We start from the raw sequence: 14234 nt of genomic DNA, 5'->3' as shown, positions 1-14234 counted from the left end.
GATTCCGTTCGGGAGAACCGAGCGAGACAGGGAAGGGTTCGGGGGTCGTCGGCAGCGGTGGAGCGGGGGAGTGTTAAAAATATTCATCAAATTTGAAAAAATATTCATGAATTCAAAAAGTTCCCATGAAATTTAAAAATATTCATGAGTTCAAAAAATATTAACAAATTCAATACTTTTTGTGAGTTAGAAATTCAATACCATAATAAACATAAATAAATATTCATGATGACACTAGAACAGAAGAAATATCATGTCAATATGTCTAAATACAATCGAGAAATGAAGGCTACAATTTAAATACAATCGATCTTAGCTAGCTATCTGTTCACAATCTTCTTGCCCTTATTTTTCGTAAATGGAGTTCTTCTCTTGAACGGACGTCCTTTAGGTAGGGTGGTCCTGCTTCTTCTTGTGGTGTATGATAGTACTTCATCGTCGTCATCATGTTCCATCATCGGGTCGCCATATTTGTCGAAGTATTGCTCATTGGTGACTCCATCCATTCTGATGATCTTCCTTTTGCCTCTCCTCACGACAACACGACTTGGCTTTGACGGGTCGGTAATGAAGAAGCATTGGTCCACTTGGGAATCCAGTATCCATGGTTCATTTTTCGCGGTGACGTTTGCGCCCGCGGTCTTGGATTTGGCTTAGGGTATAACCATGGTGGTGAAATACCGGTCTTCTTTTAGGATGCTCTTGGCCCATCTGACACGGAACATCAGGACCTTCTCTCCAGCGTAGCTCAGCTCCCAGATCTCCTCGATCCTTCCGTAGTATCTGTCCTTGTCGTTACCCGTGTAGGATTCCATCATTACCCTAGAGTTCTGATAACCATCGCTCTTCATGACCTTTCCCTCGGTGTAGAATGTGTAGCCGTTGATATCGTACGCCTCATACGTCATCAGGTTGTGCTCGGCGCCCTGTGACATGGCGAATATGAGTTGTTCTTTCGCAGAAGAATCCTCATGTAAAGGGTACGACAGAAGCTTCTGCTTGAACCAACGCGTGAAACATGAGTTGTGCTCTTTGATTATATCTCCGTCCGTCCTCTGTTGGCCTCGGTCATTGTACGTCTTCTCAATAAAGGTTTTGTGCTCTACCACCCAAGGATCGACCACGTCTATGTGTTGTAGCGTGACTAGGTTTGCTCTTTCAAAGTCGGCGAGTCGACCCTCGAAGTTGACATGCATTTTGCAGCGACCCTCACGGTGACCCCATACAATGAGCCTGCCGAGGTGCCTGTTGATGGGCAGACCAACGGGGTTCTCAATGCCTAGATAATTCGTGCAGTAGGAGATGCACTCTTCGGTCAAAAAGCCCCTGGCTATGCTTCCCTCTGGACGTGACATGTTGCGAACGTATCCTTTGATGACACCATTCATCCTTTCAAACGGCATCATGTTGTGCAGGAATATCGGCCCGAGTTGGATGATATCCACCACGATATGGACCAGCAGATGCACCATAACATTGAAGAATGCTGGCGGGAAGTACATCTCAAGCTTGCATAGTATCACCACGATCTCTTCCTGTAGCCTTCTGAGTTGCCTTACGCCAACCGACTTCTGAGAGATGACGTCGAAAAAGTTGCATAGGCCAAATAGCGTTTCACGGACGTGCGCGTCCATGATGCCACGGATTGCAACTGGAAATATCTGCGTCATCAACACGTGACAGTCATGAGACTTCATCCCGCTGAACTTCTGCTTCGCCGAGTCTAGGTATCTGCTTATCTTCCCCGCGTAACCGTAAGGAAGTTTTACTCCTACGAGGCAGGTCAAAAACTGGTCGATCTCCTCCCGACTTAGAGTGAAGCATGTGGCAGGGTAGTCATTTCCAGTATTCTTGGCCTTTTTGCCTTTTCGACGACTTTCCATGTCCTGCTTCGCCTCATCATCATCATCATCATCATCATCATCATCATCATCATCATCATCATCATCATCATTAGCGTGAAGCTCCTCCCTGATGCCCATTGATTTCAAGTCTTCCCTTGCTTTTGTCCCATCTTTTGTCCTCTCTGGCATGTTGAGCAGTGTACCAAGCAGACTCTCGCACACATTCTTCGTGATATGCATGACATCAAGGCTGTGAGGCACATGGTGGATCTTCTAGTACGGCAAGTCCCAGAAAATAGACCTCGTTTTCCATACCTTCAGCAGCGGCTCTAGCGCTTTTCGCTTCTTTCCCGGCTCTGGCGCATTTTTCTTCTTTCCCGGCAGTGGGCAGTCTTTCCAATTTTTCAACAGCTCGTCTATTTCCTCACCGCTCATCGTACGCGGGTGTCTTCGGGGTTCGGTTTCACCATCGAACAGATCCTTGCGTTTTCTCCATGGTTCATCATCGCGAAGCCACCTTCGATGTCCCACGAACATGGTTTTCGAAGACCCAGGGTCTCTATCTATCTGGCGATACGTTGTGTCATCCATGCACCTGACGGATCCAGAAAATCCGTGGACCACCTGCCCCGCGAGATATCCGTAACCGAGATAGTCATGCACCGTCGTGAGCAGTGCGGCTCTCATATGGAAATATTGTTTCTTTGCGGCGTCCCACGTATTGGCTGGTGTTTTCCACAGCGTGTCTAGCTCCTCTTTCAGCAGCCCTAGATACAGATTGATGTCATTCCCTGGTTGTTTCAGCCCTTCAATTAGCATACTCATGTGAATGTACTTCCTCTTCATGCACAACCAGGGGGGAAGGTTGTACATCCACACAAACACATGCCAGGTGCTATGTGTGCTTCTCTGGCTGCCAAATGGATTGGCTCCGTCGGTTGCTCACTCCTAGCACGATGTTCCTTGGATCGTCCCCAAATTCTGGGTGTTCGAAGTTCAACGCTAGCCACTGGCTCGCATCCTTAGGGTGACTCAACATCTTGTCTTTTTTATTTATCTCCAGATCATTTCTGTCATCTTCTTGCTTCTTCTCCTCCCTATTCGCGTGCCAACACAGGAGCTTTGCTAGCTTAGGGTCCGCGAAATACTGCTACAGATGGGGAGTGATCAGAAAGTACCACACCACTTTTCCAGGAGCTTTCTTCCTCTTCTTGTATCGAGTGACGCCGCACACCGGACATATGGTAGACTCCGCATGCTCGTCCCGATAAATGATGCAATTGTTCATGCACACATGGTATTTCACGTGCGGTAAATCCAGAGGACACACGATTTTCTTCACCTCCTCGAAAATGGTCGGGCACTTGTACCCCTTGGGAAGACGTTCGTGCCAGAATGACATGTTCTCGTCGAAGCATGCATCGGTCATTTTGTGTTTTACCTTCATCTCCACAGCCATGAGCATTACTTTCAGGCGGGCATCCTCGGGCCTGCATCCTTCATATAATGGAGTAACCGCGTCTATCTCCAGTTGATCCAGCTTGGCTTTCTCTCGGGCGGCAGCTCTTGCATTATCCGTCTGCTTGAGAAGCAGCTCTTGAATATGAGGGTCCTGCACCCAGCCCATCGATGGTCCATCATCGTCTGCTCGGGCATCTTCATCTTCATGATCATGCCCTTCGTCTTGATCTTCCTCATCATCATGTCCGGCATCTTCTACATGATGACTGTGTACAGCATCACTGTCGTGATCATGTCCTGGAGATTCTTCGTCTTCTCGCCTGCCCTCACCATGGTGGTTGTCCTGCTGCCCTTCCTCATTTCTTCCCCAGCCCCCATGGATGACTTCATAGTCATCTTCATCACCTTTCCACCGATAGCCATCCATGAAACCACGCAAGAGCAGGTGGTCCCGCACCTGCCCAGAATCCGGGTCCGCAATAAGGCTCTTCAGCTTGCATCTTGGACACGGACATCTTATCTCCCTCTCGTTCTTTTGAAGCATCTCGGCCTTCGTGGAGCTCAAAAACCTATTCACGATGCCTTCGGTCATCGTGCGGACCATGGTCACCTGCGGGGTAGAGCAAGACGATAGTTTAGAACCAAGGAAAAATTTGGCATGACTTTGCCTAAAAATAGGACCAAAAAGAATGCATAGTGCCAAATTCTCACCGAAACGGAAATGAATCAACATTCTGGCAAAATATTGGCAACTATCGCATTTGAAATACCGGTACTTGCAAACACAAACATATATGCAACACCACAAACATACATATATCTAGCTAGGCCATAAAAAGTGCATGTGCACATTGTTGGAGGGAGAAAAAAGTAGATCTACAACATAAAGAAAGCTTTACCCTTACTTACCTATCAAAAAAAGGTAATTTAACCACTTAATTTGGATGAATCTATGGTGCAAATGAAGTGAGGAGGAGGAGGTAGCCGAGACAAGCTTGGAGGAGGAGGTGGAGAGAATGAAGTGGGGAAAGTGAGTGTGGTAGGTGGCTGTCCAAAATATCTAGCTTGTCTCAGGTTACTAATGGCGCACTACCTACAAATGCGCCATTAGTAACCCTGGTTACTAATGGCGCACCATCTGGTGGTCCGCCATTAGTAGTTTTGCAAAAAAAATGTTAGTACTAGTGCGCGGGGTGAGTGGTGCGCCATTACTAGTTAAAACTAGTAATGGCGCACTGTGACCTGGTGCACCATTAGTACTTTTGGAAAAATAAAAAAAAGTTTGTTAGTAGTGGCACACCATAGGTGCGGTGCGCCATTAGTGTCCATCACACTAATGGCACACCAACGCATGTTGCGCCACTGCTATATAGTAGTGGCGCACCACATGTCTGGTGCGCCATTAACGTCCATATTATGTATAGCCCTTTTCCTAGTAGTGAGCATTTTCCGTGGATTCCACATTTTGTGCTCATTGCTTGGTTGCACGACCCCATTTATCTATCCATGTGTGCGTTTCCGTGTGCCATATATTGCTATTGGTCTACTTGTTACACTTGTGAATTTGTGAATATCTTTCAACATTATTGACTCTTGCTAACATTTTGCATCAACTTTTTTGTGCCACTATCCTCATCGAGCTCCACTATAATCCTTATTTGTGTAGGTGTGATAAATTGATGAGATCGATACCAATTGTGCTATTTCCTTGTTACATTATTGAGTGATCATTGATCCATCTTCAACATCGGTCAAGGTACATTTGGTATAAGTTCTTCTCTTTCTCCCACTCATATTTCCCCGAGTCTTGTGATGGATAGGAAAGGCATTTCATCTCCGGTCTTCGACAAAAATGACGGCGTGAACAACTCCAACACCAACACTCCCCACTTCGGACTACAACGAGCAATGCAAGTCATCGACAACATGACCACCGACTTATGACATTCCGAAGCTAGGAGAAGGGACTACTTCGACAACAAGTTTTTGCACACAAAAGGAGGAGCAAGATGCAAGGATGTAGGAGATTTGGACTTTGTTGGCCAAACATTCTTCCCCTTCATCATCCTCAAGGCGACGGCGAGCAAGTCAATCATCTTCAGAGCGCCCAAGCGATGCAAGCGCAATTCTTCCACGTCCACATCTCCATGGCGACCACCATCATGTTCGTGATCCAGATCGTCATGAAGGGCAAGTCACCTCCAAGCATCATGTGCACGACGATGACGAACACCATCGAGCTCAAGCACGACAATGACACCATCATCATGAAGATGCTTGCCAAGCGCAAATGCACAAGTCCCAACAAGCCCTACTTCACACCAAGTCCAAACTTCATGAGCACAAGAGAAGACCGCGAGACAAGCACCACCAAGAGGACGCTACGGCTACTACCACCACCACTTCGGCATCTTCGCCAAGTGATATCAAGGCATCTTCACCTTCGGACGTACGACATCTTCGCCTATTTCCCGTGAGTTTGCCTACATCGACATCTTCAACAACAAGGCGACCACCTACGAGCGAGGGCGACACTTCCATCCTCAAAAGCCCCACAAGAAAGATGGCCGAGCATGGGAAATTCCTTTCATTCATGGAGACGAGATATGAGGTGCCACATCATATGGGCCTCCAACAGCAAGACCAGCGACAAGAAGGTCGAGCAAGGGCCATCCCCTTCGACCATGGCGACGAGCATGAACCTCTTCAACTACATGAAGACGGCGCCACAAAAGGACTCATTCTCCGAGTCAAGCTACCAGACCGCACATGAGACCTTATCTTTGGTCTTAGAGGAGAGAAATGACGTGCCATCTTCGGCCTTCATCCATGGATACGACTACGACATGATTGAGCATGGAGACATTTGCACCTACATCGCTCCAACACCCATATATGACATTGAGAGCATTTTCTATGAGAGGATGAGTGTGACCACCACTAGCCCCACACATGAGAGCATTCCACACATTCTATGTGAGGTTGAGAACCATTCGAGTGACTCCACCAACCATACAAGTGAGAGCATCCAAGAGGGAGTGAGTGAGCCACAACACTTAGTGAGTGAGGTAGTTGAGACGACATGTGAGGCCACTATGATTTCTAACGACTTAACCTCTACTCCGAGTGTGTTTTCTTATTTGGTGCTAGGTCTCCTACATGATGACATGCTTATCCTCGACGAGTCCATAGCCCCAATGGAGACAACAATGCCCATGGTGGAAGTATATGCACCCCACATGGTACCATCAAGTTGCAACCTCACCTACAACACATGAGCGATTCTCCAAAGGTAACATAGGTGACGGTGCTTCTCTTGTCCCACTAGTCGACTATCTTACCAACGATTGCTTGCATGATGATGATCACCTTATGGATTCATCGCATAATATGTCATGTTTCGATATGCCACCCATTTATGATGAATATGATGATGAGCATGTTGAATTGCCTAGTTGTGATGCTATGCTCCATAGGATATCATGTGAACATTCTATTGGTCACATAATTTTTGATAATCCTTTAAACTTGTCATATGCTATGAGTGAGATCTCCCATATTGAATCATTTCAATCTCAATATAGTAACTATGCATGCCCCATTAAAATAAATCCCATTTGCACTTATGGCATAGATGACAAGATGATGGTCATTGGCTTTTATTTTTCATGCGATGATATTGACATGCTTCCTTTACATGATTTGCACAATTCATCTAATATACCATGCCATGATCGCATGAATCTAAATATGCTTTGTTTTGGATGTTGTCAATATTCTCCATGGGATGTTTCCACTAATGCTCATGACGATACCCCCACTGTTTCCCCATACATATTAGGAGATTTATATGCATTCCATACTTTGCATGATTCCCATAATTGCGTGCACCACATGCATCCATGAATAACAATTCTCTAGATATTTCCCATGATGCATTACACAATTTGAGTCTCCATTATGCTATTCATAATAACAAACCTATCATGATGGATGACATGTTTCTATATCATGCATCTCATTTATTTGAGCATTGGATATTTTGTGCTAACCGACACAAGCACGTGCGCATCATAATGGATGATGTGTACATATACCACGCACACACAATTTTTCCTCTACCTTTGTTTTGTGTAGGTACTCACGTATATTCATCGACCTCTTAATCCCAAGAGTTGACAAAACAAGCTCTTGAGAGGAATGATGACTTTGGATCCCGTGGACTATCCTTACCACCATTCCCTTCGCGCAAGGACTACACACATCTGTTGTACTTGGCTCTCACACGGCTATGGGCTATATATCACTTGTTACCTTATGCCCAAACTATCGTGTTCACTTTGCATGTTATGCGTCTTCACATGATGTTGCCATTCAATTGTGACCCTTGCTTGCATCTACCCATGATTCACCATTATGCTACTCCTATGTTTATTTGCATGCTTGGTGGAGATCCTTGTTGCTATTACCATGTTTTCCTTGTGACACGTGCTATTGTTGATTCTTGTGTTGGGAGTTTCATGATGTCCCATTACTATTTACCTAGGACTTATTGCCAATACATTGATTATATTTTGCTCATATCTTGCCTTCATGCTTGTGATATGTCTTGTGCATTATTCATGACCACTATTTGCACACATGACATGACTGCCATGATTACCTATAGTACGTTGCATCTTTGCACTACTAGCTTGCACCACTTGATCACTATGATTGCTTGCTTTGTCGCATCACCCATGTTCCATTCTTACTCGCTTTCTTGGGTTGATGACATATATGCTCTTGCCTCTCACTTGATTTGTCTTGATCATTGTCTCGTGTCTCCATTAATGGAATCTCTCATATCCCCTTGTATTGAGTTCCAACTTGCTATGCTTATTGATCGTGGAGACTTGGACATATTACTTGTGATGCATGCTTATTTGATTGAGCCTATTGTATTTGGTTTTTCTCGCATCATATGACTCCATACTAAGAATTGCTCCCTTGTCCTTTCTTATGATGAGCATGATGCATACACTTGTTGGGTATCTTACCACATGGATCACAGGTTTTGTACTTCTACTGACCTCATTTGTTTTTCTAAGTGTTTGTCATGTTCTTTCCTTTTGAAGGATTCACAAGGTGGTACCATCACGAAACAACTTGGTCATGTAAAGGTGTATACGATGTGCAACACCAACATCTTCGTGAACATTCCTCAGGTGAACTCCTTCCCTTTGAGCCATTCTCAATTATGTTTATTGGATGGGTCACTCTTTCATTGTTGTTTCCTTCTTGTTGTCTACATGATACATCTCGCGAACGGAGGAGCGACATTGAAGATTGGCTCTATGGACCTTCACATTGAGGAGCGCTTGGACTTATTGGATGCACCTACGGAACTCCACTCATGCTATGACATTGAGCATTGGTACACCAACACCTCCATATTTGTTGATTGTTCTCACACATGTCATGCTCGATGGACATATCATACACATGACAAATTTGCATCTTATGCATGGATTGACTCACATTATGATTGCCTTGTTGCATCTTGTATTCCCATGTCAACCATGATATATGAGCTTGTGCAGTTCCTTAGCAAAATTGTTGTGATCTTCCTTGATGGCATATTCTTACATCATGATCATATTGCCTACCATCAATTGCATGACAACATAATCACATTGAGCACCAATTACCATGTTCATGCTTTTGATAAACCGTCCCATTATGACATCATTTTGCACAATGGTGGCATTAATCACATTCACAACACCTTTGTGCATACTACAAATGCTTTTGCTCCCATGAACGGTTTGCATATCACTCTATATCATCTTGATAAGCTTCATGCGCTTTGACACGAACAATCTTGCCGCAAGGACTCATTCGTACATGACGGACACTTTGTGTGCGCTAACCATTGTATTTCTGAGTGTCGTTTGTGTTTGCTCTTTTTGCATGTATACCACTCCGGTGACACCTTGGAGTACTTGGATCGCGCAATGACTTCAACTTCGTCCAACTACAAGTCCGCCCACAACAACCGTTTCCATGGTGATCAGGATCACGATCCAAGGTCAGATCTTTCCCAAGGGGGGGAGATGATGCGGAGCATCCTACGATCATCCCCATGTTCACTTCGACAACTCCCCATGACCCAAGGGTACATAAGATGAGACCTCGACTATATGCCATTGGACACAAGCTGAACTCGCTCCTCTCCGAACTACGACTTTCTATGCATGAGACATGGCTACTACCTCAAGCCGAAACACTATGTGTGATGAGGTACTTGGAGGAAGGCCACGGAACAGTTACATCCAATGGAAAAGACGGCGAGGACACCAAGTATGAGGGACAAGAAGAAGAGCTGCCATTGGAGCTACAGCCACCGGACGACTGGTCGGGACCGCACGTCCGTCACCTGAAGCCCAACCTACCCAAGTCCCAGCCGATGAAAGCTACAACGAGCGGATGTCCAGCCAGGACCAGACAGCCGGCCACACCTCCCAGTGAGCGAACGACTGGCCAGGGCCGGACATCCGACACCACCGCACCCTAGCCAAAATTAGCGGATGTCCAAAGTGACAGGACGTCCGGCGTGACCCTCACAGAACGTAAATAGCGGAATTCCGGCGACCACTAGACGTCTGAACGCCCACGAGCCATGGGACGACCGGTCCCGAGCGGACGTCCGGTACCTTTCTGCCCACAGTATTGGGTCGAGTCCCATTTATCCCCCACTTACCCCTTCGTGGTCCTAGACTATATATACTCCTCCACCTAGTTAGGGTTAGGGTTGTGTTAGCTCATATGTGAGATAGAGCTTCGCTCATCCATCTAGATCTACTCCATTGCGAGGGACCGACACCTCTTCGGAGAAGATCCATCTTGGATTCAAGACCCCTAATGGGAAGACATCAAGACCTCCTCACGGAGAAGAACCGGTTACCTATATATCGTCCTTTGTTGGATTCGGATCGTGTATCTCTTTGTGTTTCGAGGATCTAGCACATGTGTGATCGTTTCTTGTTGATTTGCGTGATTCCTCTCTTTCCCCTTGTGTTTTCCCCCTCATGTTCTTTGTAGGATCCGCTCCAATTGTGAAAGATCGGCCCCTAGGGTTTCCACCCTACATCAAAGAGAGAAGATTGTAGCGATATCGGGTAGTGCGGGGTTGATTTTAAACTGTGGCACCGGCGACATTAAAAGTGGGAGCAGTTGGGATGAAGGTGGGCGGTGGAGCCTGGTCAATGGGCTCGCCTCCCGATGAGCGTGCGTAGCAGTCTGCTCACACACCACCCTCTCAGCCGGCGCAGTGGTCTGCTCGCACGCCTCCCGTCGACTCACACGCTTGCTCGGATGGCACCTGCCAATGAGAAGCGGGACTCGTGGCGGCACGTAAACGCCCATGGTTTCAATAGTGAAAACGTTCACCTTAACATGACAGGTCTTTGTTTCAAAATACTTTGGCTCTTTATTTTTACAACTTCTCATAAGCAGCTTGTCTCGAATTGAAGAAAACAATTACGTAGGAATATTTGTGCCATATCACGTGACCATGTTAGTTTCATGAATTTCTGGTCACTTTGGGATTTTCTGAAATGTAAAATCTAGGATTTGAAACAATATCATAACCTGCATCATGCAATAAATTTTCAAGCGATACATCTTTCCTGTTGTATTTCCTAAGAAAGGATTTGGTCGAACATTTTGCTTAGTTAGACTTCAGACAAGTTATATATGTAGAGTAAAAGGATAATCCCTCCGTACCCATGCATTTCCTGATATATTAACTCAAGTACTAGGCACGAAAAAATGGGCACAATTCTGTGCTCATCCTTGTGTAGTAGTAGTACTAGGCATGTAGTTGACGGGTGACCTTGGGGAGCGGCGACCGAGGGAATTGAACTGTGATTGCCACGGTAGGTAATGTTGTGTAGTTACTAAAGCATCCCTCCATTATTCATCGATAGTCATGATGGACCGGGGAAATGAGGGGGATTTCCTTGGACTGGAATTTTGGTCGCCATATTATTCGACTCGAAAGCGGAGGCTCGACTGGTTGGGGTTGGCTAATGTGCGTACCACGCACGCCACCAAATGGACACGAGCCCAGTTTTTTTAAGGAGCAACACGAGCCAAGGTCTGGCTGGTACACCATTGGGTCCTAACATTCGAGAATACTAAAGGAATCTTTGAAATTGCTGAACATATCTATGTGTATTACAATGCCCGTATATTCCTTGCAAATAGTAATATCAATGTGGTAATTGATTTATGATGACTTCTTGAATTAGAGTGAGTTTGTGATATAGTGATCTCAACGTGGATTTCACATTTCATGGTATCCCTAGCAAGTTTTTCATTGCAATTTCAAATTTAAAAGATGAACAATATGGTGGTGAGAAAACTTTGTATGTATCAAGAATATGACCACACACACACACACACACACACACGAACACAACAACAATCCAATAAGTATAGTGCGTCTATCTTTCCAAACCATGCATGTATGACATGAATTCAAAAATACTCCTTATGTTCCTAAATATTAGTCTTTTAGAGATTTCAACAAGTGACTACATACGAAGCAAAATGAGTGAATCTACACTCTAAAATATTTCTATATACATCCGTATGTGGCAGTCCAGTTGAAATCTCTAAAAAACTAATATATAGGAACAAAGGAGTAAAATGTAAGACATGCATGGTCGTCAATTCAATATTTAAAATGAACAGGAAACTGAAACATGACTATTAAGTCTAGTACTATAGTACATGCAAATGTTGTGTTTAGGTGGAGCTATGTAGATTGTCGGGGGTTAAACCCTCGACTTAGATAAAATTGTGAAGCTCTGTTTAGGATTGTTTAGATTATATTTGTCCCCACCCTCCCAAACACCAATTGGTTGTGCACCCCCCTCCTCCCTGGGAGAATATCATGTAACCCACACCTTAGATGTTATATGCTGATACGAGTTGCTTGGAGCTTGTAGATCTGAGATATAGCAGCTCACATGATGTCTCAATATTTTTACAGGAAATCTTAATGAGTTTCAGAATTGCACACAATTTGCACCAAAACTACTCAGATGCCCTTGGATCCCATATCCAATGACCTCGAAGCTCGTATCACTTTAGCATCTAAGATGAAGGAGGACATCATATTCTCCTGTATGTAAGAATATCATGTGCTACCACACCTTAGATGCTTTGGTGATACAAGCTCTTTGGAGCCGTTGGATTTGTGGCCCAACAACTCCTCGGTGGTTCGAATGTTTTTTTGCATAAAAGCCCCCAAAGACTACTTACAAGCACAAAGACTGCTTAGATGCCATTGGATCTCAGATCAAACAACCTCTAAGCTTGTATCACCGTAGCATCCAAGCTGCGAGAGCACCCGATGTTTTATCGCACGGGTGAATATGAGGTGCTCCCGCACCGTAGATTCTATGGTGATACGAGTTCACGGATATCTAACAGCTGACAGTAGGAGGTTTGAATGTTTTTGCAATATATCCCTGAGAGAGTTTGGGAATTCCGTAGAAAGTACAAGTACTACGCATGTGGCATCTAATCACAGATCATACGACCTAGAGGCTCGTATCACCGTAGCAGCTAATTAAGCTATGGGGAGCACCTAATATGAGAAACGGGGAGCCGTTGGATCCGAGATGCAGCGGCACACACGAGGCCTGGATGTTCTATTTGCAAAAAAACCTTGCAGAGTTTGAAAATTGCACATAATTACAAAGACTACCCCAAAGCCATTGGATCGTAGTTCTAATGATGTAAAAGCTTGTATCACCATAGCATCTAAGCTGCGGGGTGGATGTGGATATTCTATACCGCTGTCATTTTTGTTCGTAAACTTGCAAAACATGTGTAAGTCGTGTCGTTACTTGTCTAACCGTGCGAAGTGTTTGTTCAAAAAAACCATCCTACACTGAAATATCGAAACAACACATGGGGGTCCCACTTATCGTTGATCAAATTTGGACCGAAAACTAACAAATATGAAAGACAAGATTCAGACTGGCAACCTGGACTACAAAGCATAAGTCGATAGCCTGAAACAACAATGGTTGTTGGCTTTGTCCCATAACATGATTTTATACAGTATTACGTTGAGTAGATTAGAGGGAGTGCCTCATCAACATGTGCATGACCGTTGACTCACTTACTGGTGGGTCCCAGGTCTGCGATCTCTCTCTCCTATCAATTGCCTAACCTTTAGACGCATGGGCACACACGAAGAGTGGCACTAGCTTGCCGTGGTGTTATTATAACTAAAAAGATCTTGGAAAGTAGAAGAATCGCCTAGAACAAGAGACGTTGTGGCTGGTCGAGAAGGAGCTAACCACACCTATCCTCTGTGCCACATTAGCATGATGAAGCTCTGTGGCAGTGGGGTGTTTTCAACCGATTGGTTGGGTCCCGAGGTAGAACCATAGGTACTACGTTTGATACAGTATATTTTTACATGCACATTTTTCCTCCGTGCCTAGACGTCGCACACCCTACCATGCAGTTTCGGGGTCCTCCCGGGTGGTGCACGCATATATTCTTCCTTGCTGAGACGTGGGATGCCCAACCGCACGTTTTCTGGGTCCTCCTCAGTCATAGCGCTGAAGCAAGTAAATGAGTCGTCAAATCATGAAAGACCACCTTTCCCGCCGAGTACATTAGTGAAGAATGGTGGCTAGCTAGTTGGGCTAGTGCGACCGATTAGCTAGGCTACCGCCACATTTGTTTTGTCACCCCTTTTTTATCTCCTTGCCGGCGGGTAAATTTAAATACCCACCGCGGCATTGCTCTGGTGTTTGGGTGCGGCACGATTTTTAATTTTTGATTGATGGGAGCAGGCGCGGTAGGATTTTTAATTTTTTGATTGACGGGAGCAGGCGCGGCAGCAATTAGTCATGATGA

Source organism: Triticum dicoccoides, chromosome 6A (genome assembly GCF_002162155.2).
Source record: "Triticum dicoccoides isolate Atlit2015 ecotype Zavitan chromosome 6A, WEW_v2.0, whole genome shotgun sequence".
In the NCBI taxonomy this organism is placed as follows: Eukaryota; Viridiplantae; Streptophyta; class Magnoliopsida; order Poales; family Poaceae; genus Triticum; species Triticum dicoccoides.
The sequence above is the reverse complement of the archived record's forward strand: the minus strand, read 5'-3'. Positions refer to the sequence as shown.